Raw genomic sequence first — 27,272 nt, 5'->3', positions numbered from 1 at the left:
TTATGTGAGGTCGGCAATGAACCTCCGGGTTTTCTAAAAGCAATTTGAAGAGTCCACTGCAAGAATGATGGATGTCACTTTCTTGTCGAAAATGAACCAAGACTGTCAATGTATAGCTTAAGACATAAGTTACAGAATGTACATAGAGAGTTATATGGCATTAACACTGATAGTCATTGTCCAGTAATGATCGGAATATCTCAGTTAAGCTTTGAGCGCTAAGCATTTCAAACTTTCAATTGCGTCTCCTGCAAAAGTGTTCCAAATGACATCCATCATTCTTGCAGTGGACTCCTCATTTGTAAGTAAGTGAGTAAGTAAGAGATAACAAAATACTGGAAGTACTGGAAGGTTAACACTGTACAGAACAAACATTACATGTCTAAATCATTAAAAGAAGATTGAACAAGGAGAACAGTAGTCTCGTAGACATAGGAATGGGAGGAGGAGCAGTGGAAAGAAAGGAGAAAGATCGATAAGAAGCTGACAATTAACAACAGGAGTAATTTACATATCCTTCATTTTAATATAGTCGAGAAAACTTTGCCGAGTTAATATAATTAGGCTACTGTACTTAAATTAATAGATGATTTTGTTTCTCTTCATTCTTCATATTGAAGTAAGAACTCTGCACAGTAAAGCATACTCACCAAGTTTAGTTAATTTTATAAAGACTGAATGTTTCGTTTCTTGAAACAGAAATAAATAGGCTATATTTTATTTTTTATTTGGAGTGAGCAATGCAAGTTAGGCTATTTCAGAAGGCGCATTACATTGAGCAACGTGAAACTTAACGATAAGGAATGACAGTCTGAACAAAACAAAATGTGAAGCCTATGTTTAGTCAGCAGTCCGAAAATTGGCTGGAACCTCATAAATGACAACAATAAGGCATCGCTCTTGAGGCAACTAAACCAGGAGATAATGGAATAAGGTAATGTAAATGAAAGAAAATGACTTAATACATTCCAAATAGTTATTTTATTGGATATAATGATACTTTATGCGTGTTTCAAATATGGATCCGAATGCGTATGCCATTTTAAGGGAGTTTATACGGATAATTATATATAAGGACCTTAATGCATAACAAGTAAAGCTCAATTTAGAAATAATATGTTCTACCATGTTTTCCAGTTCATATGACTATCCAAATCAAAATCAAGAAGCTTAGTGCTAAGTGTTAGTCTAACAGGGCCTAAATGTTGAAGAAAATGTCATTGTACTACATTGTGCGGATATATTCCATAAACAGATGAAGACTGATGAAGACAGACGAAAACATTAGAAGTTTGAAACTATTTCGTTCTTATTGATAACATCAAATAATGACATGATTAATTATAACTAAATATGGTAAATTTTGGAAACTTAAAATTAAATATTTAGCATTTTATAAATCAAATTTAGTGTTTTATAGCACATTTAATGTTGGAATTTAACATTTTGTAACTTTTAGGATGGAACATTTTTATTGAAATTTGATGGTAGAAATTCAATGTCATCAATGTGTTAACAGGTTCATTTTCTAGATTTTTCAGTTAAAAACCTATAAATGATAAATGAGTAAAAGAATAAATAAAATCAAAGTGAAATTGTGTTCATTAAGAAAAATACCAAGAGATATGATGTGGTTTTATACCGAGCCATCTTGTTACTCAATCACGATCTCCCTACTATCTACAACTTTTTTGTGAGTGAACACTGGACCTAAAGATATCGAATAGACAGCAAATACTCTACCAACAGCACCAGACACATTAGTTGAAAATTCGAGATAACGATATAGATAACAGCGAAGAGAGTGTCAGGTAGGTCACATTCCTGTGCTGTTCATAGTGTAAAAACTAACATGGACGGGAGCCAAACTATTTGAAATAATTGTGAGAGCCTGTATGTAGCGAGGTCTTTAGTTAGATTCTTTTCTCTCTTATTTAGCAAAAACACATAGGTACATTTCGCATTTTATACTCAACGTCACATTTTATCGCGGATTAACAAGCTATAGCAATATGCTTAGCATGCTTTTAAACATAAAATTAGCCTAACTTATTTTGACAGCATTTGGGCAGTTTCAGATTCAATGTGATTGCAAAATTCTACCATCTCTAATTTTAAGTAATCTGAAATTAATGTACTTTGGTGTAAGGAAAGGAAAGAGGTTCTATAATATTATTCAAGGAACTATTTCATAATGATATCAGTTACATCAGAGTCCCGTATCATACTTAACAATATTTTTCGACTATATTTGTATGTTTTTGTATCTTTCGTTATAATGTTATTTATATTTACATTTTTATATCTTTCATAATATGTAATTTTTCTCAGTCATTGTACTTCATACGTTGTAAATCATACATTCAGCCTTTGTATTTGTCATGTTTACTGAAATTGGTATGCTTTGTATCTACGGTTGTAGGGCCTAATTCAATAAAATTAAAAATTAAGCCAAAATAAGGGAAGTAAATAAACCAGTTTCAATAACGGGAGCTTTCTCCTACATGTGGACTAAAAATTTGTTTAGCATCACATCTTATTGATTTGTTCGCACATTTAGATAATACATTGTAGACATTTTTGAAGTCGAACGTAGAGGGGATGGACGGCCACGCAAGCGCCGGAAGATCTGATAGCACAGAGACTTGCAAGGAAACATATTTCCCCATGATACGGCTACTGTCATCCCGTAACAATATTACATTTTCAGGTGAGGACAGTGCAGCCCGAGGGGGTGGGGATGCATAAAAGAAGGGGAGATTCAAAGGGTGGGGGAGGGTCGGAAATATTCGGACTGACCAATGACAACTTGTTGTTGGCGAGAGTAAAAACTATATCGGTTTCAAGGGAACAGAAAATAAAAAGGGAGACGGGCAGTGTTAGTGGTCCATTCGCAAGAAAAGAAATATATATCTACATAGAGAATGATGCTGCGAGTGCTTACACTGGCCTTGCGCATGCCCGAACTGCGTTCAGAGGGGGCATTATGGAGACTTGGGAGGGGGATAAAAGATCCTGTTGCCCTGGACACATGAAATGGTCTAGGGAAACCCCTTCCCCCTCTTCCCCACCACTGCCGCCATTCTGCAACCATCCCTCTTTCACCCCGTTTAGAATGACCAGCCAGTCCAGCAACATGGTCAGTTTTGAAACGTCAGGGATGGTGGAGAGATACAAGGGCCTGCAACTGAGATCCAACCCCTTTAAAGTCAATATCATCCCCTGCCACTCCGCAACGCGCATATACTCCGCTATCGATTTTAAAGTCGAGGAACGATTCGTTCTGAAGGATGTGTATTTAGAGTATTATTCTAAAATAAAGTATCTAAGACAACACACAGTACTACAGTATCACTACATTATTTCTACAGAATTTCTCACCATTTGCTGCAAGATTTCCTGAAGAATTCGGATCGTTTGTTCCAGCACTTTGAAGACGTATGAAACCCCACATGCTCGCCACCATACGTACGCTTGCATCCACTCGTCGACTGTCTGGTGTTTTAGCATATTCCCGCACCAGATACTGAGGGCGTTAGTGGTGGGAGTTTTGACAAAATCGCAGCGCGCCCAGGCTTCCCTTGTTTTCTAATGACATGTTAATATAGTGTTATAGAGATAATTTACTTAAGGCGGGAGAAGAGGGGGGAAGAAGTTATGGACGAAAATTTTATGGCAATATGCTCATGAACTATATGCAGTAAAACTTTATGTCCCCGACGTCGTTGACAAAAACCTTGTTGTACGGGATTTCAGACTGACGTAATGTTATGATCTAAAATGTCTGGATTTGTACAGTAAGTTCCAAAATGCCTAAAACAGTTTAAAAGAGAACTGTTTTAACTAAAAATATCGATTATTGCCAGATTCTTAAAACTACATTATGTGCTGTTAATGTAATCTGTTGTAGGCTACTTGTCAAACCAATCCTCTTTCTGGAAGTAAATTGACGGTTCATATCGGCAGCAAAATTTCGCATTTTTACTATACATATTTTGTAGACTCTAATCTATATGTAATAATAATAATAATAATAATAATAATAATAATAATAATAATAATAATAATAAGACAGATAAGTTACTAATACATTATTTTGACAAACCTTCATTTCACCAAAATACTGCATCACACTCTAGCTACAAAAAATTAAAACAAGTTACCGGTAGGCAATGTTAGCATATATGCACGCCGCAGAAATATGAAATGAGAAAATGTAATGTAGCTCTAGTCTCTTTCCATCAATGTCAGTGGACACCGTAATTATCCGTTTAGGAAGATACAGAGAAGAGAATAGGTATAGCCTATTCCCTCTTGTCAGCCCAGGATCGAACTTGCGCACTTGTATTCAGTCGCTACATATTCTACCCATTGTATTAATCATTACTATAAGTCCCTTAAAGAAAAATGTTTCTGGTTTTTGAAATGAATGAACTTTAACATTTCATCCGCTTTTCTGTTATAATTATCAATGATACACAATAGACTTGCATATCGACGTAACGTATATATAAATCTAATTAGGCCATCTTACAAACATAGACCTATTGTAATTACATAGTTCCCAATTAATTTGTGGCTATCCAAAATGTAGATAAGCTTATAGACTAGCATGTGGATGTAGGTCTATTTATTGTGTATGAATATATAACTTGAAAATCTTCTGCGGACCTCTGGAAAAAGAACTAAGAAAAATACTACTGAAGTGCTTTGTTTGAAGTGTGGCACTGTATGGGGCAGAAATATGGGATATTACGACGAAATGAAGAGAAACGAATAGAAGCATTTGGAATGTGGTTTATGGAGAAAAATGGAGCATGTGAAGTGGACAGACAGAATAAGAAATGAAGCTGTGTTGGAAAGAGTGGACGAAGAAAGAATGATGCTGAAACTGATCAGAAAGAGAAAAAGGAATTGGCTGGGTCACTGGCTGAGAAGAAACTGCGTTCTAAAGGATGCACTGGAAGGAATGGTGAACGAGAGAAAAGTTCGGTGCAGAAGAAGATATCAGATGATAGACGACATTAAGATAGTTTATGTGGATCATATGCGGAGGCTAAGAGGAAAACAGAAAATAGGAAAGATTGGAGAATGCTGGGTTCGCAGTGAAAGACCTGTCCATAGACAGAACACATGTAGGCCTATGTATGTATGTATGTAACTTATGTATTCATTCATTCATAATGTTCTGCCCAAGGGCAGATCTTTCACTGCAAACTCAGCATTATCCAGTCTTCCCTATTTTCTGCCTACCTCTTTGTCTCTTCATATGACCCATATATCTTAATGTCGTCTATCATCTGATATCTTCTTCTATTCCGAACTCTTCTCCCATTCACCATTCCTTCCAGTACATCCTTCCGAAGACAGTTTCTTCTCAACCAGTGACCCAGCCAATTCCTTTTCCTCTTCCTGATCAGTTTTAGCATCATTCTTTCTTCATCCACTCTTTCCAACACAGCTTCGTTTCTTATTCTGTCTGTCCATTTCACACGCTCCTTCCTTCTCCATATCCACATTCCAAATGCTTCTAGTCGCGTCTTTTCACTTTGTCGTAATGTTCATGTTTCTGAAGTTTATAAAAAAAAACATAGAATCTAGGCCTGACTGTAGACTACATGTGTGATTTTTGTGTGTGTAGGCTATGTAGTGAGTGTGTTTTTTGTTAATAGGCTATACTATGATTTTCTTTTTAGCTGTTATATTTGAACACTACAAATGATGTCTGTGAAGTTACCGTAACTGAACCAGATTACTTTAACAGGTTCGTTTATTTTTATCCGTAATCAACCCTAAAAATTCACTCCTCGAATGGAGTACCGTAAACATACTTGAGACTTACGACCTGCCCTAAACATACACTGGGATTACAAGAGTCTACAATGAACAGAATGAAAAAAAGCAAAATCTGTACAATCCTGTAAATAAAAGTGTCGCAAAAAATACTAAATCGGGGAGAAAGAAGTCGGGTCATAGTTCAGGACTCATTTTTTACGTGAACTGTGCGAAGTCAGACCCATGCGAATCTTTTGTGAATGCACCCAAAGCTATCGGCCCAATAGGTGACAGAAATGGTTTACAAGTTTCAATGGGATTTATTGTGGCTCAAAATCTCTTCTCCTTCCTTTGTCCGCTTGCAAGAAAGGATGTGAACTCATTACATCGGCTTAGTGTATTGTTGTGGCAGATCGCCCAGGTTTAGAACCGCGGGATACCCGAGTTACCGTGTCAACAATACACTGGCTGTTTTTTACGTTACGGAATAAGCTTATAGGGCTACTCCTATTCAGCTAAGTGGAAATAAAAATACATTTAACATCCAATGGAGTAAAAGAAACTAGTGTTTGAAATTATTTTACAGTGTCTGATAAGGCCGAGTAGGCTGTTCCTTATGAGTTGGTAGTAGTAGGAAAATCATGGAGTGCTTATGGAATATTGTGAAAAGAAAATAGGTGTATCCCGAGAAAACCTGTCTCTATAACCGGCCTTGTCTATCAATCCACTGACAGAATGTGACTTCAGTGTGTGTTATTTGAAGTTTAGTTTCCTTGTCTTGCACACTTAAAGCGAATTATGTAATCAAACACTTGAAGTTGTATTGCCCTTACAAGTTTCTCGGCATACCAAAACTGTCTTTTCCCAGGAGAGGTTCATAATTTAAAAGTTTTGTAGCTATTGAATATTTTTCATTCGCATTGCGTACATGTTAACTGTTACTTAAGCCTATATATTTTTTCATTTAGTTTCAATTTACCTCTTTCTTCTGTCATAGTAAGCCTATTTCTTACTTGTTATTTGGTTTTTTTTGTCACGTTTATCAGGAACCTGATCTCATTTACATGCAATCCGAGGAGGATGATGATGATTATGATGATGATGATGATGATGATGATATGATGGTGATAGTGATCTATTCAATGCTTAGGCCTAACAGTAAGCTGTGCATAAAAACTAAAGCATACAATAGCTAAATGCACCGTATCTTCACAAAGTAATCGTAATAGTTAATTTCATCCACACCGGTTATAAATGTAAATACTATTGAAACACAGATTTAAGACTGCATGTAAACTTCGATAAAGAGTCTGAATGCATAGGCCTATATATATATATATATATATATATATATATATATATATATATATATATATATATATATATAATATACACACAGAGTGATTCACGAGGATTTACCGTCCTTTACGAAGCTTATTTCTGAAGACATTTTGAGCAAAAAAATCACATAAACATACAGTAGTTCCTATTCTCAGTATTTTCAGAGTTACACTAATTTAAAATTGTTTGTAAAATACATTTTTTCTTTAGTTTGAAGGTAAAAGAATAATGCAAATAGAGAATGAACTATTCATAAGTATCATTTCTTTAATTGGCAAGTATTATGAAGCTAAAAATGTGCTGTGAACTCCTTAGTTGCTTCGTACAGACATATTTTTCTACTTTTAACTAGAAAATTAGCTACATCATTTTTACGCACTTATCACAACATCATTTTTACAGATCACACCACTTCCATCGACTTAATTATTTGCAGTTCAATTTTTCATCCTAATTTACAGTCTTGGAGAGTTTACAACACATTAAAAAAAATGTCGCCGTCCGCTTGAGTACACTTGGCCGCACACTTGTGAACGGCACTCGTCGCTCTACGTAACTGCATACGGCTATCTTTGATTTCCGTTGCGCTCGCGCTGGCTGCTGACTGCACGCTGACCAAGATCACGCGTTCACAGCAATTCGTTTCAATAACGAAACGTAACTCTGTGAATATTGAGAATAGGACCCATGTTTGTACGACATTTTTTGCTCAGAATATCTTCGGAAATAAGCTCTGTAAAGGACGGTAAATCCTCGTGAATCACTCTTTACATATGAATATATATAAAATAACATTACAAGAAGGATGTGTTATAAAATATATATGCGGAATTACTGACGATAATTTGTTTTTAAGCAAAAATAGATGTAAGTTACTATTGAAAATAAAGAAAAGGAAGAATGAGAAATAAAAAAACAGAGGGGGAAATAGGAGGAAAATTGTACACATTATTTACTGCTACTGTATGTAAATTCTTGGCTCAATATTAATTCTAAACATGTATGTATTTATTCACAGTGCAATGGGTATAGACCCGATGGCAGTGGTAACTAATTACACTCAATAATGACAATAATAAACTTATTAATTAAAAATACAATTAATAATAATACTAATAATTGATACTAATAATAATAATAATAATAATAATAATAATAATAATAATAACAACAGGGAACATCCTAAATTAAATGAAGCACGATCACTTAAAATAACATTTAAAATAAATCTAGGCTAATTTGTATCCTAAATCTAAGTTCGAACTAAAACCCACGAGTCTGATATGTTCATATCTGCACAAGTACCTTTCCACATTACATTAATTTCGCTTTCAACTCACTCACTGCACTGGAACTACGACACATTTCACTGATTCTATCCTGATTTCGCTAACACTTCAAAAACATTTCACTGTTCAAATACTTTGCACTGCCACTATAAACTATAAAGCTTCACTGACAGGAACACGTTTCACTTACACAACACACTTCACTGACACAACACAATTCTTCACTGACACAACACTTCAATAACAAAATATAATTTATACCCTTTAAATACTGTGTATAATTACTGTCTATTAGTAAAGTCCTAAGCCTATTTTTAAATACATTTTTGGTTGTTGGTAAAGCCTTCAGTAAGTCTGCAGGTAAAGCATTCCAGTCCCTGATAGTAAGATTGAGAAAAGAAAACTTTCCAGTGTCCGTCCTCTGTCTTCTTTCCCTCAATTTATATGAGTGGTCGTTCCTTGAAGAGTAATTTGGCGGCTGTAACCTATTTTTTATTTCTCTCCAGGCAGGCTCACCTTTGTATGTTTTGAACATTGCGCATAATCTAATTCGCGTTCACCTGTCCGTGAGTGTGTCCCATTTTAATGGTGAATTTTTCCGACAACACTTGAGAGCCCGTTTTTTAATCTTTTCCATTGTCTTAATATGTTCTAATCTGTAAGGATCCCAACATGCAGCACCATATTCCATTACTGGACGTACTAGTGATTTATATGCAATCTCTTTGGATTTATCAGAGCCTTTTCTTAGTACCCTCATCACTAGACTTCGTGAATTGCCACGAGAATCGCAAGGTTTACTGCGCACGCCGTATAGACTGGACTTGCAAAGGATAGAGTATGCTTCTAATGTAAACACTGAGCAGTATACTGCGGTTCCAATAAACCTGTATCCTGCATTGAAAAAATATAATGAATGATCATTGAAATAGGAAATGTCTAAACATGTAAATACACAATTATTTTATAGTGAGATATATTAACTCTGGAAATTTAATGTAAGATACATCATCTTTGAATATGTGCATTGCAGTGAAGAATTACGTACAGTTTCCCTGGAAAAGGATGAGACGATTGAATATTCCTAAGTCTCAGATGTAAGACAATGCGCATGATCGGAGACCAGAGCACCGATACACAAGATAACGAATATTGAGTTACTTAAATTCAGGCTATTTGGTTTGTTACTAGCATCGTTCCGAAATTCACTTCAAAAACTGCAAAAAATATGATATTACGTAAATAAAGGATAAATATATACATAAATCGTGTAGTTAAATCGACAATGGACCTTCATGACTAGATCGACACTCCTCACAGAAAGGAACGCTTTCATGTCGTTTCAATAGCTCAGACGGTAAGACTTCTGCGTGTTGTGTAGAAAAGTGCGAGTTCGATTCTTAGTCTACACAACGATTTTTTTTTGTCTAAATAACGTTGAAATAGCTAAGTAACGTTGAAATAGAGATTTACAAAGTCCTGAGATTAAGTGTTAATGATCGCAAACAATACAAAATTACAAGTTATAATATTATAAACGTTAATCTAATGAATGCACATATACACACATATACAAGGTAAATGCATATATATTAAAAACTAACAATTAAAATGAAATTAAAAAATATATGTAATAATAGACAAACTTTTACAAAGGTTTAGAGTCCTTAGGCTAAGTCATATGTTGAGTAATTATTACAATATTTTATTAATAGCTTTCCCGTATGTGTAAGAAATGCACTCGCACAAAACAATTTTTGTTAAAAGTATGGCTTTGGATTATTTCATTCTCACCCCTTCAGTTAATTTTAACTATTTTATCTACGTGTTTGCAATAGTGTTTCATTTAATGTGCATTCAATTTTATTCATGTTATGATTGAATGAAAAAGCACTGTTGCAGTTATTGACTAATTACATATATTAATACTAATTCTTAAATGCATCTGTTAAGCAACCTATTGCAGTATCTTTTGCAAAATCTTGAATGTTTAAGTTGTTAATAATATTTCTGTACTATATACTATAATAAGTTAAAAGAATTTGCAATAGATTTGGGATCCTCTACTTTATAATCATTGGTTTTAATGAAAAAAATATTTTATTTCTTAGGATATCTACAAGTTTAAATTTAATAATATTCCGAATAGGTTTAATTGTATTATCTGAATTTTGTACTTTTCTATTCAAATATATTCTATTTCCCTGTTTCACAATTTTTTATAAATTACACTGTACTTTTTGCAGTATTTAAGAACATGAGGATCATTACATTGCAACACATTACACATAGATTCTTCTTTTTAATACATGAGATAAGTCCCTGCGTTATCTACATGTTTTTACTTTTGAATTTTTTCACAACATTGAGTGGAGAACATCCACTGAAGTGATTATGAAATTAAGTGAAAAATGCAATACATTAACTCTTAATATCAGTAGTACCAGTATCATATATGTTTTTCCAAGATTCATTTTGTAGACATAAATGTAAATAATCACCAGTTACAGCATTTACGATCCTTTCTTAGTTTTTAAATTAATATTTTGAAATTGTTCAGTGGCATTGGAAACACTTAGGATTTGTTTATCATGTTCAGACAAGCCATTGATTATAGGTTCTGTCGAATAGGAATTCAGTCTAATTTTGTGTACAAAACATTTATCAATGGCTGTGCTACTTCAGCTTGTAAGCTGTGGGAAAATGACTCTGCGACCAAGGTTTCCAGTTTCAAGGAGTGAATTTAATTTACTTTTACGGAAAAGTTCCGAGAGATAATCTATGTTTATGTCACTACAGATCACAAATTCCATATAAGATTTCTAAAGTATTTTCTTTACAAATTCAATGTTGGCTATAAATATTAATAAATAGTGTAAGAAATATGAATGATTGTAGTTAGAAGTCTGATTTACATTATAAAAAGCAAGAAGTTACATTCCTCCGCAAAATTCGAACTTTCGATGATGGTTTTGTCGTCCAACGCACAACCACGGACCTATTCAATGCTTATGTTAATAACCTACAATTTAGCTGTAGCAATGTGGTGTCATAACTTGGGGTTTGTTTACCTAATGTAATTAGATTTAATTTGATTAGTTTCGCAACAATTGGACTTCCTGTTATATCCTGTTATTTAGATATTTAATTTAGGGTTGATTTATTAACTCTTACTATGCAAGATGCCTGTTATTTCAATAATTCTATATCACGTTAAATAGTCATTGTCTACACTAAAGTATTATCGTCATCCCTCATTTCTCATCGTAATGGCGAACCGACATGACATGAGACAGCGAGTTATAGCTCTAGTTGAGGCTGGATATGGGGCTAGATCTGCTGGCCGTTTGGTCGGTGTTCCTGGAAGTACAGCCGCGAGGTGGGTTCATCGTTACCAAAATTTAGGGGAGGTCGAAAATCGCCCTATTCCTGGGCGTTCGCGGATTTCTTCATTGGAAGAGGATGCTCTCTTATTCGAGACAGTTCGACAGGACCCCTTTCTGACCGCTAACCAAATAAGAGCAGCATCTAACTTTCCCGGCTCTTCACAGACTGTGATCAGCAGGTTGAGGAACCGCGGTATTAGGAGCCGGAGGGCTGCGCAAATGGAAATATTGGGGGAAGCACAAGCTGTCGACCATCTTGCCTTCGCTACCAATCGACTGGATTTCGATTGGAGAAATGTAATTTTCTCCGACGAAACAACCATCTCGAGTGATTACGAAGGTCCTGTCCGTGTCTATCGTGAGGATGGTCTCCGACATGACCAGCGCTATGTGCACCGACGTGAAAGATCGGGGCGCTTTAGCATATCGTGTTAGAGGTGGATGTCTTACGATGGACCTGGCGTTATAGAACGCATCGATGACCGGTTTAATGCGGGAACTTACGAGCACATTCTGGAAAATCTATTCCTTCCCTCCGCCCGGGAACACTTTCCCGAAGGAACATTGCTGTTCCAGCAGGATAACCATCCCGTGCACTATGCTGCAAGCATTCAAAGATGGTTTCAAAGGAGACCCGAGATCGAAATCATTAATTGGCCTCCGAAGTCACCTGATTTGAATGTTATCGAAAATTTATGGGCGGAATTGCAAAAGAGAAGGATAGCCACCTATGCTCACAGACGTCCTCGAAATCGAGACGAATTGTGGGATCAAGTTGTTGACACCTAGGAAGATCTCGCCGGGGATCAGAACTTATTCCACAATCTCGTGACATCCATGCCGGATCGACTTAGAGCTGTAATAGAAGCTGATGGCATGTGGACAAGATATTAAGTTAACAGGTCTCTTTTTGTTTCTTATCATTTTTGTTTGAGGAAATATACTTTTAACTTCCAAGTAAGATTTATTTTTTGACGAGGTTCAGCCCACTTGTAAGACCCAGAAATTGGGCATAAATTATTCCATATTTTTGACAAATTAGACAGTCGAGGAACTCTGAACAAATTAATTACACCTCAATAAAAAAAAGTTTTACCCGGGATCGAACACGAGACGTTTCGGTTATACAGTGGAACCGACAGGCTACTATATGAGCTAACGAGACAAGACAGTGACAGCAGCAGTCCAGAATGTAGATCCCTTAGCAGGCATTTGCCATTCGGTACAGTGAAGCAACGATATTTTGTGACTCGAGCTATGTTGTGAAATCCTGGCCTTAAATGGCAGTCTTCTTCGTGATCCTTATTCTGATCCTTGTCCTTGTTGTGGTCCTTGTAACAATTCTTGTACTATTTGTCATGTTATGTATCCCTACGTCGATATCGAGTGAACCGCGCTGTAGAACTTTAACTTCCGACGACCAAGAATCGTCTCATTCTTTTTCAGGGTAACTGTACATTTTGACGACTGCAAAGTAACCTCCTCCGATGGTCACTTAAGCAGTTTTTATTTTGGGAAAAATGTACGTTCAACATCACACGATGTATTACCTACATATTTCAAGAACGGAAAGTCACTACTTTTTAGTACACCAACTTCGGATGTCTTGTCGTGACCTGATAGAACATCATTTATAATACGAAGTTGTGAACAGGCAGACTTTTTAGCAATAATGTTTATGAACTTACATTTCACTTTTTCTGAGATTAGTGAATTCTTATTTTGGACAACGGTTTGTGATACTTTATCCATTATATTAAGGGCTTCTGAGAGTTGTAATTTAGAAGATTCTAACAGGATGATGCTTTTGGACACGATTTTAAAATTAGAATCAATGAACAGAATATCTTCCAATAGCTGTTCAGAAAGCAATGATTTTACAGCAGCAACAGCGGAACTGTCTGTGCTATCCAATGCATCAATTACCTCCATTATTTTGCCGTAATATTCTCCATAATAATTACCAGCATCCAACCACGTTCCTCAACGGGTCAAGACTGGCTGAGGAGGTAAAGGTATTCCAGGGGCAATTATTTGGAACAACAACACTCTCATTGTAGTATGTTTGATTGAATTCTTGTCTGCACTGTACAAATGTTAAGCCCTGACTATTTCAACCACAGTAATGCAAAAACAAGTGCTTACATAGGTATACATTAGCTGTAGCTCCTCTATCTATTTGGACCGGTCACAACTCTTAACATGAACTGCTTATACTACGAGACTGGGCGGACGTTCACCTCCTCTATACTACCTTACATCGGCAACTTGATTGCATGCTGCGTGTGGCAATTCAACGAAGTCTACTCATCACAAAGTGTAACGCTCTCCATGCTTTTCCCGCTGTGTCTGTAACGTGTTCCCCCCCAGCCGAGATCGCTGCTACGTCAGTTTAAAGAGGCCTACAATCTAATCTGATAAAGAATTTAATGATATTGACTATAAACTCTTTGTAGGAAATACTGAGACCGTCTGCTAATAATTAATATGCCTATTGATGCTGTTATCATAATTATCACATTTCTTAAGAGTCCACAGAACAATGGGGGCTTTCCATTACATTCTATAACTAATGATTCTCAACTAGGCTATATAATGATTTGAAGATGCCAAGGGAATTGAGTGTGTCCCGATGAAACCGAACCTTGTATAATGTTTTGCTCACATCAAATTCTTCTGTTGTCTCTAGGATAGGAATTCCTATATTCGGTGTGAAGAACCAACTAAAGGCAAATAATCGTTCACTTTGCAAGTTATTTTTCCTACGTAATCGAACGTCTACATATGAAACATATTTTGTAACAAGAAATTAAACTACAAAGAATTTCCTTTGTATAAAAAGTTTAAGATGTATTTCAGACTCTCAGCTTCTTAAATACTTCATTCCATTCAGAAGGATGCTAGAATGAGATACAAAATCAAACACGACAGTATTTTTTGTAGTCTGTCACATTTCATAGTCACACAACATACAATTTTTTAGAAGTTACGTAAAAGAATTACATTTGGTTGAGTAACTAAGATTATTATTCATGGGGACACTTTCTGGTGATGATCAAATTATTATTATTATTATTATTATTATTATTATTATTATTATTATTATTATTATTATTATTATTTCCATTCCTAAAAATTAACTTGCGAGTTTATAGAGTGCAGAATGACGTGACGAAGAAAAAACAAAATCAAGCAATAATTTAAACTGAAGGTACGATATTGTGGTAAGTGATAAGGTCAAAGTAGTAGGCTAATAGAAAAAGAACTGAAATAGCATATTAAGAAACCAATCATTATGTTGATAATACATATCTAATATAAAAAATTGGAAACTGTGACTTTATAGATAATGTTACAGGCGGTCCTTAGGCCTACAGAATTAATGTAGAGGAGAAACTCCTCGTCGATAGTAAAGATAGGTAGGCTAATGTGTACCGAAATTATTATAGGCGTACAGGAGAGAGATAGCCCTTTTGGCAGTAAATGAAAGAGACGGGACTAGTCTTTAAGGAAACGAAATTGAGATTTTAAGAATTGTAGCAGGGTACAGAAAAATAAATAAGAAGCAATTTAGACATAGATGGGTAATTATAAACAGCTTAAATGATGAAATGAGAGAATATAGAGATAACATGTTGCGTGAATATTCTATTATAGGCTAAGATTTGTATTTATTGATGAAGAAGATAATATAATTTATCTAATATAAAGATTTTTCCAGTTACAATAATCTTATAATCAATTTCTGTGTCAGGTACAATTTTACGTGGGGCTACATTAATTGGATTACATTGTGCAGAAAGGAACCAACTCACAAACAAATTTAATATCTCAGTAATGAAATAATTCCAAGGATCCATATTTTGAACAAAGATATATCCTATAATACGCTTTTGTTTAAAACAATAAGTATGTATTTACATTTATTTGTGAATGTATTACTTACGTTCAACTTTTAAGTGCATTTTTCTCAGTTTAGGTATCATGTGGATTGGTTTCTTTTCGCAAAATGTGGTCCAATTATCAACATTTTTTTTTAAATTTCAAAATGTGTATAAAGAATAGGCCTACACATTTCAGTAATACTTCGACAATAAGATTGTTTATAAACTACAAGTATTAACCATAAAACTAAAACTACCTTGAATTTAGTGGCGCACACAGAAATATGTTTTGGGGGGGGGGCTATTAATAAAAGCAGTGCAATAGAGCAACATTAATGCTACAGGCCTATAGCTGTATCCTTACGCGAAGCTTGGATGGTTTGAAAATTACACACTGCGTCACTGAGATGTGATTGGCTGGTTGGAATGGTTAGAGCTACCAGACATACTCTGAATAAAACTTACAGAAGGAACTTCGACCATTATTGAAAGTTCGAGCTTTTAAAAATAAAGGTAAAAAATACTAACCGGTACTGGAAATACTAGTAAAGCCCCACTTTTATTATTGCGATTTTCTACTTACTGACCTCAATGTAAACCAGTCGCATAGATTACAACGCGTTCATAATTCTTGTGTTCGCTTCGTCTGTGAAGTCCGTCGTGCTGATCACATTACCCCATCCTTCCAAACTCTAAACTGACTACGGCTTAACGAATGTAGAAATTTGCATCCCCTTGTTCTCCTTTTCCAAGTCCTTCACACCTGTACACCTACCTAGGCCTACCTTGCCTCCCGCTTCAGCTACCTATCATCATAATCACAATCTCTACACACGCACGCAAAATAGCCGCATACTAGCCTAACCAACACATACTTAAGACATCATCGTAAACGTATTCATCATCATACACAATCTCGCTACCGCGCTTGCGGAATACCCTACCCAGTGACATCAGAGAGTGTCGGAATTTAACTGTATTCAAAGATAAACTTATTAAGTATTTTCTTACTGCGTAGAGTGCAATGCAGTAAACTGAGCATTCTAAGCTATTGCAAATGTTTCGAAATTATTACTGTTTTATTTCGCTTTATATTTGTATAGTCAGCTACTTATTCCTAGATATTTAGATATTTTTCTTAATCAATAATAACTTATATTGGGTAGGTAGTCAATAATCTATATTGCATTAGTACTTTTTGCGCTAGCCTAATTATTATGGTCTTATCTTCCTACTTGTATACTGTACACATTTTATCCCCCCCCCCTTTTTATTTTTTTTTTGCATTTTTGCATTTGTGTTTTTTTGTATTTGTATCTGTAATTTATTTAGTTAATTAATCTTTTTTACTTGCTTTTTCTCTCTGCATTTGTTTTTCGTATATGTCTATTTGTATTCTGGTGGTGTGGTTGAGAAGGCCTGATGTCCTTAGCTCCATGAGATTAAATACATAAATAAATAAATAAATAAATAAATAAATAAATAAATAAATAAATAAATAAATAAGAACTATATTCACATACGAGTTTGTTTAAAGATAAATGATGCAAAGATCACACACTCTCCACAATAACAGATAGACATGTCAAGGCATTAAAAAGGTTTCTTCTTCTATCTTTCTTTTTCTTCCTTTTTCATTTGGGGTCGCTTGAGCCTTCTTAGTCCCCCCGTGGGTGCGCCACTGTTTGGATTGAACAAATGTAGATTCCTACACGCAGTAAATATCTAAAGGATAAGTGGAAATGATGATTCGGATATCAAATTTTGTTTATATTAACATTTAGTTTACCTGGCAGTAAATTCATTATTGCTATAACACGGAAAGAAATTATATATTATTTATGTGTGTAATAATTATAAATTACATTATTGTCATATATTGATATCACAGTTTATACTGTATACTTACTGATTCGCACGCTCTGACTCCTATGCGAGGGGTGCTGGACTGAGAGAGAAGGCGGGCACGAGCGGCTAACTATGTGTTGTGAAACCACGCGGACCACGAGGGGTAGAAGAGGCCAAACGGGCCCAGCTCGTGGCTTCGTAGTGGGCTTGGTGTCGCTTCCAAAAGATCGATGGGGGAGATTAGAGAAAGGGTGAAGTGGACACGACTTCCCTACCCTCGCAGATCCACCCTCTAAAATGGCCGGCTGCTCGTTTGACCTCACGCGGCCGGCTGAAACATTCACTGTCTTAATCGAATTTGAAACCGGACCAGCACACGATCAGTCTGCAGTTGGGGTGTTACGTGCAGTAATGGCCACTTCACGGCTATGTCAAATAAATAAAATAATTCACCAATAAACTGTTGTTACTTAATGTTTGAAAATGGCCGAAATATCTTTTGACGCTGAAGACTGCTCTTAGCATTTGAGTTATTTCTTTTTACATCCCTGTTCCTACTAATATTATATTAACCGCAGCAATATTTGATAATATCATTGATACTATAACTTATATTACTATAGCTATAGCTGATATTATTGCTATCTGCCTTTGTGGTAGCGAGCGGGCTCAGAGGTCGGGCGTCGATTCTAATCCTGCTTGAGAAAATAAATTGGTTTGTCTTTTTTCCCAACTTCCTCAACTTTAAGGCTAATTCCATAGTGAATTCTACTACTCATCTCGCCATAGTAAGCATTCAGAGTTTTCCAAAACTAGTAAACCCATTTGATTTGTTGATTAAGTTACTAAAAAATCTTTTGAGCTACTATAATAATAATCCATGGCTCTACAGCTCTCTAAGGGCCCAGGCCGACCAGCCCATTGCTGGCCTCACGGCCACATGCTGAAGCAGAGAAGGACGATCAACCAACCAGAATGGAAATATCGTGTGGTTAGCACAATGATACCCCCCCAGCCGATATAGCTGGCTTTCGTAACCGCATTTCACTACCTATCGTAGTTACCCAAATGCTTCGCGATGCTGGGTGGACACCGGTCCCATACACTGATCGAAATTTTCAGATAAAATTTCTTCCCCCATGAGGACTCTAACCAGCGCGCATTCCGTAACGCGAGTCCTAGGCAGGATGCCTTAGACCACGACGCCACGGCACGAGAGTTTCAGCTAGAATAGAAACCATAACTTAATATTTATTATAAATCTACATTTTGGGCATTTTTTCTGTAAAATTAAGTTACGCAGATGATCACCGTTAATAGGCCTTCTCCCACACGGACGAACTCAAGACAATACATTTTCCATGATTCTCCAACGTTTCTTAAGACAGATCACGAATTGCAACTTTAGAGCAGCAAGATCTGTGAGCTCTGGCTATCTCTGAGGACAGTTATTGTTTCTATTCCGCGATATCACATGATTTGGAAATACCTTTTGTAGGAATGTCATGGTCTATCTTGAAGTGTGACAGATTCCTCCAAATTGTTGGAATCACATCTCCCCGCTGTGCATAAATATAATTATCAAACATGTAGCGATTATGTTCGCTACAGTGGTAGCAGTTTCTTGATCATCCTAAAAAAAGGATGAGTGTAATTTCACACGACACATGAAGAGGTTTTGGATGGACGTGTAGGCCTACTGATCTTCCTGTTGGCTACATGTACCAATTAAAGAAAACTACATTAAACACTTTAATCACACTTACATTCTATGCATCAGTACAGTGAATAATGGCCTAGTAGGCCTAGCAATATTAGGCCTAATGAAGTATGGTTGAAGAGCCACTGTGTTCAAAGTGGCGCGAAATGTAGGCCTATGGCTTTTTGCACCCTATCATAAATGTAGAAACATCCAACATTCCAGATCTTAATTCCAAGAAACCTGAACACAGATCACGAGTGTAAGTTAAAGTTCAACGAGAAATTAGAGATTAGAAAATGTGGTTAGTAAAATTTTCAAACTACATAAGCGAAATAAATGACGATGTCCATAAAAGTGGAGGAAAACGTATAGAATTAAGAACATTGCAACTGAAGATGCCAGTATCAGACTAGAGACAGAAGGATTTAAACGTTGAAGTGAACAATTATTTTAGTAATTTCCCTTGGAAGATCATCATGGTCATTATCACCATTAGGCCTGCTATCACCACCACCGCCACTTCAACCATCATTAATGCAGAAAGAAATGCCGAACTTTTTTTTTTTTTTTTAGTAATCACAAGTATAAGTAGTTCATACGAAAAAATACTCCAAGTTAAAGAAATAACGAATTTTTTCTACATTTATCTCCAACACCTAAAATGAGGTACGATATTTGGCCATACACAGAGAGAATTCTCATAGATTTGTTAGTGATGGAAACAAAACTGATGAGAGTAAAAATAATTTTTGCTTGAGAGATATAGGATTCAGATATTAAAAAAATATAGTGTTATCTTAAATTGGAAGAAACTTTTGAAATAAAACAGTTACCCCTTAACTTAAGTTACATCAGTCGAATATTAGACGGTATTTTCTTTCCTTCTTCTTTCTTTCTTTCTTTTTGTTTCTTTCTCTCTTTCGCTCGTTTACTTTATTTCTTTCTTCCTTCCTTCTTTCTCTCATTCGTTCTTTCTCTGTCCCTTTTCTTTCTTTTCCCTCTCTTTATTTCTGTCTTTCTTTCTTCCTTTCTTCTTTCTCTCTCTTTCTCTCTTTCTTTTTTCTCCCTTTCTTTCTGTCTTTCTTTCTTCCTTCTTTCTGTCTTTCTTTCTTTTTCTCTTCTTTCTCTTTCTTTCGTTTTCCTTTCCTTCTTTCTCTCTCTTTTGTTCTTTCTCTTTCATTCTTTCTTCTTTCTTTCTTTATTTCTTTTTTCTCTCTTTCTTTCTGTTTTCTTTCTCTTTCTTTCTTTCTTCTTTGACTTTATCTCTTTTTTCTCTCTTTCTGTCTGTCTGTCTTTCTTTCTTGCTTCTTTCTCTCTTTAGTTCTTTCTCTTTCATTCTCTCTTTCTGCTTTTCTTCCTCTTTCTTTCTTTCCTTCTTTCGCCCTTTCACTCTTTCTTTCTTCCTGCTTTCCCTTTCCTTCTTTCATTATTCCGTCTTTCTCTCTTTTTCGTTTTTTTGTTTGTCTGTTTCTTCCTTCTTTCTCTATTTATTTCTTCCTTCTCTCTCTTTCTTTCTTCTTTATTTCTCTCTTTCGTTCTTTCTCTTTCTTTCATACTTTCTTTCTTCCTCTCTCTTTTCATTCTTTCTCTGTCTTTCTTTCTTCCTTTCTTTCTCTTTCTCATTCTTTCTTTCTCTTTCTCATTCTTTCTTCCTTCTTTCTCTATCTTTCTTCCTTCTCTCTTTCTTCCTTCTCTCTCTTTCTTCCTTCTCTCTCTTTCTTCCTTCTCTCTCTCTTTCTTCTTTATTTCTCTCTTTCGTTCTTTCTCTTTCTTCCTTCCTTTCTTTCTTCTTTCTCCCTCTTTCTTTTCGTTCTTTCTCTGTCTTCCTTTCTCTCTCTTTCTTTCTTTTTCTCTTTCTTTCTTTCTTCTTTCTCCCTCTCTCTTTTCGTTCTTTCTCTCTCTCTCTCTTTCTTTCTCTTTCTCATTCTTTCTTCCTTCTTTCTCTATCTTTCTTTCTTCTCTCTCATTCTTTCTTTTTTATTTCTCTCTTTAGTTCTTTCTCTTTCTTTCTTCCTTTCTTCTTATGTTCCTGTCCAAGGTTAGATTCTAACCGCAAACATTTGTCTTCACAAAACATAAAAGTTGCCATGTGTTATGTGCGTAATAGTCTGCACTTCCTCAGTATGAGTATTAGGCCTGTTGGTCTACTATAGGCTACATTTCATTTAAAAAAGAATCGCCGTTCTCTTAGCTGAATCTTTTTTAGTCTGTTTACGAAAAATGCAGAAATCAGAACTACTCGTTCTATTTACAAAACTCAAGTCATGCGAAAAATTTAGTAAAAAGTAGAGAAGCAATTTGTGTTATATCCTATACATATACGGGAGGAAGGGGTTGCTAGTGGTGCGAGTGCTTCACTCGGGGAGGCTTCTCATATTCCGCGCACGCCCTTGCCTCTTCCGTGCCCCCTCCCCCCCGTACCCTGAGGGTCGAGATGGCCCCACGATGACCCAAGGAAGTGAAGCGATTCTCTAAGGACTCGTTCCGACAGGCACGGACTTTAGATCCAGCCTCCTGGCTACTGCACCGAGACCGTTAAATGGAAATTTATAACACTTTTATCCCTCAGCAGGCCGCTAGCCCGCCCTCAGCCGACAGCTTCTCGTGCCAGCCACCGTGTGTTCCGAAATGGATTTGATCGTTCGGCCTCTTTATATTCAATTACCATCTAGTCGTTACATACCTAAGTGCGTCCCGCGTAACCATGCAAGAAACACCTTAGCAGTGTCTGAGTCCTGCTCCTCTCCTCTCACTGCAGTACTTCCATTTCGGGAAAATTTTTAAAGAAAAGTTGTGTAGAAAATTACAAAACATTTTGCTTGCAAAATTGCATTTTAATGTATTTAATAAAGTATTTAACGACGCTCTATAAACTGTCGTGGTCTAAGATATCCTGCCTAGGACTCGCGTTACGGAATTAGAGCTGATTCGAGTCCTCATAGGGGAAGAAATTTTTTTAAGAAATTTCGATCAGTGTATGGGACTGGTGCCCACCAGCATCATGATTCACTTGGGAAGCTACGGTAATTAGCGAAATCCGATTACAAAAGCCAGCTATAACGGCTGGGGGAATCATCATGCTAACCACACGATACGTCCATTCTAATTGGATGATCGTCCACTTCTGCTTTGGCATGTGGCCGTGAGGCAGCAGCCGGCTGGTCGGTCTGGGCTCTTAAAAGTTTGTAGCGCCACGGATTATTATTATTATTATTATTATTATTATTATTGTTATTATTATTGTTATTATTATTATTATTATCATTATCATGACTACTACTATACTAACTGTACGTTTACCTAGTGTAGATGAAATTGGTGATAGCAAAATGTTATCTTACCGATATGAGTCCGAGGATCGGCTAAGGAACAAGGTACATAACATTATTTTGCAGTAGGAGAAAATATAGGATAAAATCAAACGATACAATCAGCCCAAACGAGTTCGAACTCACGCTCCAGTGTACCTTCGGTGCACGAGTCCAATTCGTTACTAATAGACCATAACAGTGGCCAAACTTAAGAAAAACTATGTTGGTTGTTCGATATAGCCTATAGGAAGGTCTATGCTGCAGAATATTTTAATAGAAACTTTTGACTCAAATGACAGATGAAATACAGCGAAAGTTAGTACAGATGTCATACCATATAGTCTAGACATAGACACTATAGACACATAGACACTTATCCACGAGCCATCACTTTACTTTCGTAGTTCTAAACAAGGTGATTTAGTTGGACTGTAACACATCGGAACGCCGCGCCGATCCGGAAAATAAAAATATATGCATGTCGAAAACATGATAATGCCAAACTTGATATCTCGAACGAGTCCATTAGGCGCTTGCTGGATTGATTAGGTGATTTTTTGAAAATATTTTTTCCACGTAAATCACTGTCTAAACATTTTAAAATGACGGATGTGCAAAATATTTGATAAGGAATTCTAATAATTTATTATGAAATGTAGTAGGATATGTAGAAAAAATATTTTTTCACCTTCTCAAAAATTAGCAAATAAATGAAATTTTGTATTTTGAGCCTAAGGCCAAACAAAACTACGTGGCCAAACAGACTATAAACCGTATCAGAATTCTGTAACAAGTTGAAGACGGAAACCTTGAGATTAAGATACATTAAGAGAGTGACCCATGTCGCCGCGAATGTGGCTCAAGTGCAAGCACGCTAGTATTTCAGCTAGGCGGCCCAGGTTCAATCCCCGGCAAAGTTGTGACGGAATTTGTAGTGGACAAAGTAGACATAGCAGAGGGATTTTCTCGGGGTACTCTCTTTTCCCTCTAGCATTCTACCAACACTCTCCACCTCACCTCTCATTTCATCTATCATCCGCAATAGTAAAAGTAGGCTGGGGTGAAATCTTGGAGGTAGTACGGGATTTTACTTGAAGTAAGTAAAGCGATAGGTTTGGAAGTAAATCCCTAAAAGACAAAGTATAAGATTATGTTTCGTGACCAGAATATTGTACGAAATCGAAATATAAAAATTGGAGATTTATCCTTCGAAGAGGTGGAAAAATTCTAATATCTTGGAGCAACAGTAGCAAATATAAATGACACTCAGGAGGAAATTAAACGCAGCATAAATATGGAAATGTCTGTTATTATTCTGTTGAGAAGCTTTTGTCGTCTAGTCTGCTGTCAAAAAATCTGAAAGTTAGAATTTGTAAAACAGTTATATATATATATATATATGTATATATTACCGGTTGCTCTGTATAGTTGTGAAACTTGGACTCTCACTTTGAGAGAAAAACATAGATTAAGGGTACTTGAGAATAAGGTTCTTACGAAAATATTTGGGGCTAAAAGGGATGAAATTACAGGAGAATGGAGAAAGTTACACAACGCAGAACTGCACGCATCGTATTCTTCACCTGACATAATTATGAACATTAAATCCAGACGTTTGAGATGAACAGGACTTGTAGCATGTATGAGCGAATCCAGAAATGCATATAGAGTGTTAGTTGGGAGGTCGGAGGGAAAAAAACCTTTGGGAGGCCGAGACATAGATAGGAGGATAATATTAAAATGGATTTGAGAGAGGTGGGATATGATGGTAGAGAGTGGATTAATCTTGTACAAGATAGGGACCGATGGCGGCCTTATATGAGGGCGGCAATGAACCTGCGGGTTCCTTAAAAGCCATAAGTAAGTAAGTACGGGTTTACGATCCTGATATAGAAGGGCTTCGGGCTCCGGGCCTCTGGAGCTTCTTAGACTATTCGTGTGTGTATGGACGGGATCTGGCTCTAGCAGAGGTTGAGACTTGATGGCCAACCTGTCAGCATTGGATTCATGAATTCCACTCAGGCCATCTGTCGAACTGGATATATACAGATAACTTCACGTATCCGTGCTTAAATCTGCTCCATAAGTCGCCTACCAATGATCGGAGAAATGATAAGTCTAAACATAAAAATAGAATGGAGAAATGTTGCTGGAATCATGTCGATGTCTATATTAGGAAAACGACGGAAAACTCTCACCGTGAATTTGATCGGTTCCTCTTCTGTCTCCTTTCATTTGGACACTAATGGAATGCACTGCTGTTTTGAATTCTGTATCATTGCAATTATTTTGTTTGAATATAAGCCGGATCGGGTGGCTATGCGGTATAAAACTCGCTTCTTTTATGTGGTACTATCCGGAGCTTCGTGGGTTCGATTTCTGCCCCAGGCATGATGGATGTACTTCGTTAAGTTCTGTCCTGTGTGTGTCTCTGTGGGGACTCCTACGTTCTGCTAACCCTAGGCTAATGGAGGCTCACATGTGTATCGGCTTCTAGTGTATGTGATCCATAGAATCGTCTTTAGCTTCTTTGCAGTCATTTCAAATTAATCTTTTCTCAAATAGCACAATTTCTGGTCTTTTACTTCTTTACTTTTTTGCTTCCCATTAACATTTTTTTATTTAGCGTACACATTCAATGCTCCTTTAGGTTGGTATTGATTCGTAAAAGACTAGAGAGAAACAGTCTTGAACAAAGGGTGGGCAAGTTCTGTTTTCAGCGCAAAAATTTAACCCTGCTAAAAGAGTCTAGACTTAATATTATTTTGCTATTGAAAAGATTATGTAGAACAAATGGCCTGTACGAAATGATATAATTATTATAAGCACAACTGATTACTTCTTAGCACATATTTATACACTTTTATAGTCATATGGCATCTACAGCTTATATTTTGTGTGGTTGTATTTAGCAATCGTCCACACCAAACATTACACAATTTCTTTAATTAATATAGTCTATTTATATGAAGCGTGTGAAATGGAGAGACAGAATGAGAAATGAAGCTGTGCTAGAAAGAGTAGATGAAGATAGAATAATACTGAAACTGATCACGAAAAGGATAAAGGAATTCTCTTGCTTACTGACTAAGAAGAAACTGCCTATTGAAGAATACACCGAAAAGAGTGGTGAACGGAAGAAAAGTTCAGTGCAGAAGAAGATATCAGATGATAGACAACATTAAAATACATGGACAGTATGCGGAGATTACGAGGAAGGCGGAAAATAGAAAAAATTGGAGAATACTGAATTTGCAGTGAAGAACCTAGCCTACTCTTGGGCAAAACACCATAATGTTGTTCTTGTTGTTTAGTCAACTGTCCAAAGACAGGTCTGAACCCCACAAGTGATGCCAAGAAGGCACCACCTATGAGGCAACTAAGCCAGGAAATAATTGGGTAGGATGGCCAGTTTCTTTCCCCCTCCATTGCATACATCGCCCACTAGCTACATATTACACTAATCAGACTTCAGATGCATACAAACAATTATTCCTCCTCTGACATATAGCCTATCGTCAATTGAGATGTACTGCCTGGTAATAGCTGTACATATCAGCCATAACGTCAATCAGAGGACAAAAACGTTATGAATGAATGAATATTTACATAAATGTAAATTTGTAACGTGGATGCATGAATGCTCGGTACGATTTGTGAAGCACTGTGTTCTTTCGGGTTTTGCCTGATTCGGACAATCTCGAACATCATACGAAACTCACGTTGAACAAAAGGGGGAAAAAATATATAAAAATATATATGTTATGGTAACCTGTATATTTAATCGTTCTGAATCTTCAAATAGGAAGGGACTTAAATGAATCTGCTTATTTTTATATGGTTATTTAACGACGCTCTATCAACTATTGTGTTATTTAGCATCGATAGGATTGGTGGTAGCGAGATGAGGTCGAGGATTCGCCATAGGTTACCTGATATTCGCCTTACAATTGGGAAAATCTCTGAAAAAACCCAACCACGTAATCAGCCCAAGCGGGAATCGAATCCACCCCTGAGCATAACTCCGGATCGGCAGGCAAGTGCATCAGCTGAAAAGATTAGTATGAGAGGATTTTCAGTAATACAGTTTTTTTTTTCTGATATGAATATAATGCATCGTAAATTTTATATACTAAATTACAGATAGAAACATAACCATCTTTAAAGTCTTCGTATTAAAATTTGAAACATAATGTGCATAGGAGGGACTCAGATGCGCCTAAAATAAATTAATATATAGGTACATAAGCCCGTAGTTTACAATATGCATATCATTGCTTCCGAACTCATTTAATTCCTTGTTTAGAATTTTGAACAATTTCATGAAAATTTAGTAGACCTATTGGGCATAGCTATAGATAATTCCTAATGGGTAATTTAACATACAGTATCCAGCTACTATTATAATAGGGCCTACTTTACATATCGTATATCGCTTCAAAGTACAATATATTAGAGTTTTCATGTCCTGTGAAATGATGGGTACAATTCTTGTGAAACACCTTGCGCACACCATTGTACTTGTACTGTATTTGCATTGCTATCCTTATGTTCCAAGGTCTATTGCTCCAGAGGGTCAAGTGTCTACTTTCAGCACGGCAGAATTTTAAATTAAGTCTCATCACTGGCAACTAGATCCACAGTTTCCATACTTACTAGTGAATGCAAATTCTTATCGTGTTTGTACGATATAGGACATACTTAAGTACAACCACTGCTTTATTGAATTGAAGAAC

At 36.2% G+C, this 27,272-nt stretch overlaps 2 long non-coding RNA genes across 3 annotated transcripts in view; one reads left to right on the top strand and one right to left on the bottom strand.

Moving 5' to 3' along the window:
* LOC138698054 (uncharacterized) overlaps positions 1-3,516 on the bottom strand; it is a 271,336-nt gene extending 267,820 nt beyond the window's left edge. For both annotated transcript variants that reach the window (XR_011331672.1, XR_011331671.1), the window contains exon 1: positions 3,382-3,516. This is a non-coding gene — a long non-coding RNA (uncharacterized lncRNA). The remainder of the gene's footprint in view (positions 1-3,381) is intronic.
* Positions 1-27,272, top strand: part of LOC138698055 (uncharacterized) — a 347,446-nt gene that overhangs the window by 70,388 nt on the left and 249,786 nt on the right. The gene's annotated exons all lie outside the window — the stretch shown is intronic.

Source organism: Periplaneta americana, chromosome 4, assembly GCF_040183065.1.
Source record: "Periplaneta americana isolate PAMFEO1 chromosome 4, P.americana_PAMFEO1_priV1, whole genome shotgun sequence".
NCBI lineage: Eukaryota > Metazoa > Arthropoda > Insecta > Blattodea > Blattidae > Periplaneta > Periplaneta americana.
This window is presented reverse-complemented; position numbering and strand designations above follow the sequence as displayed.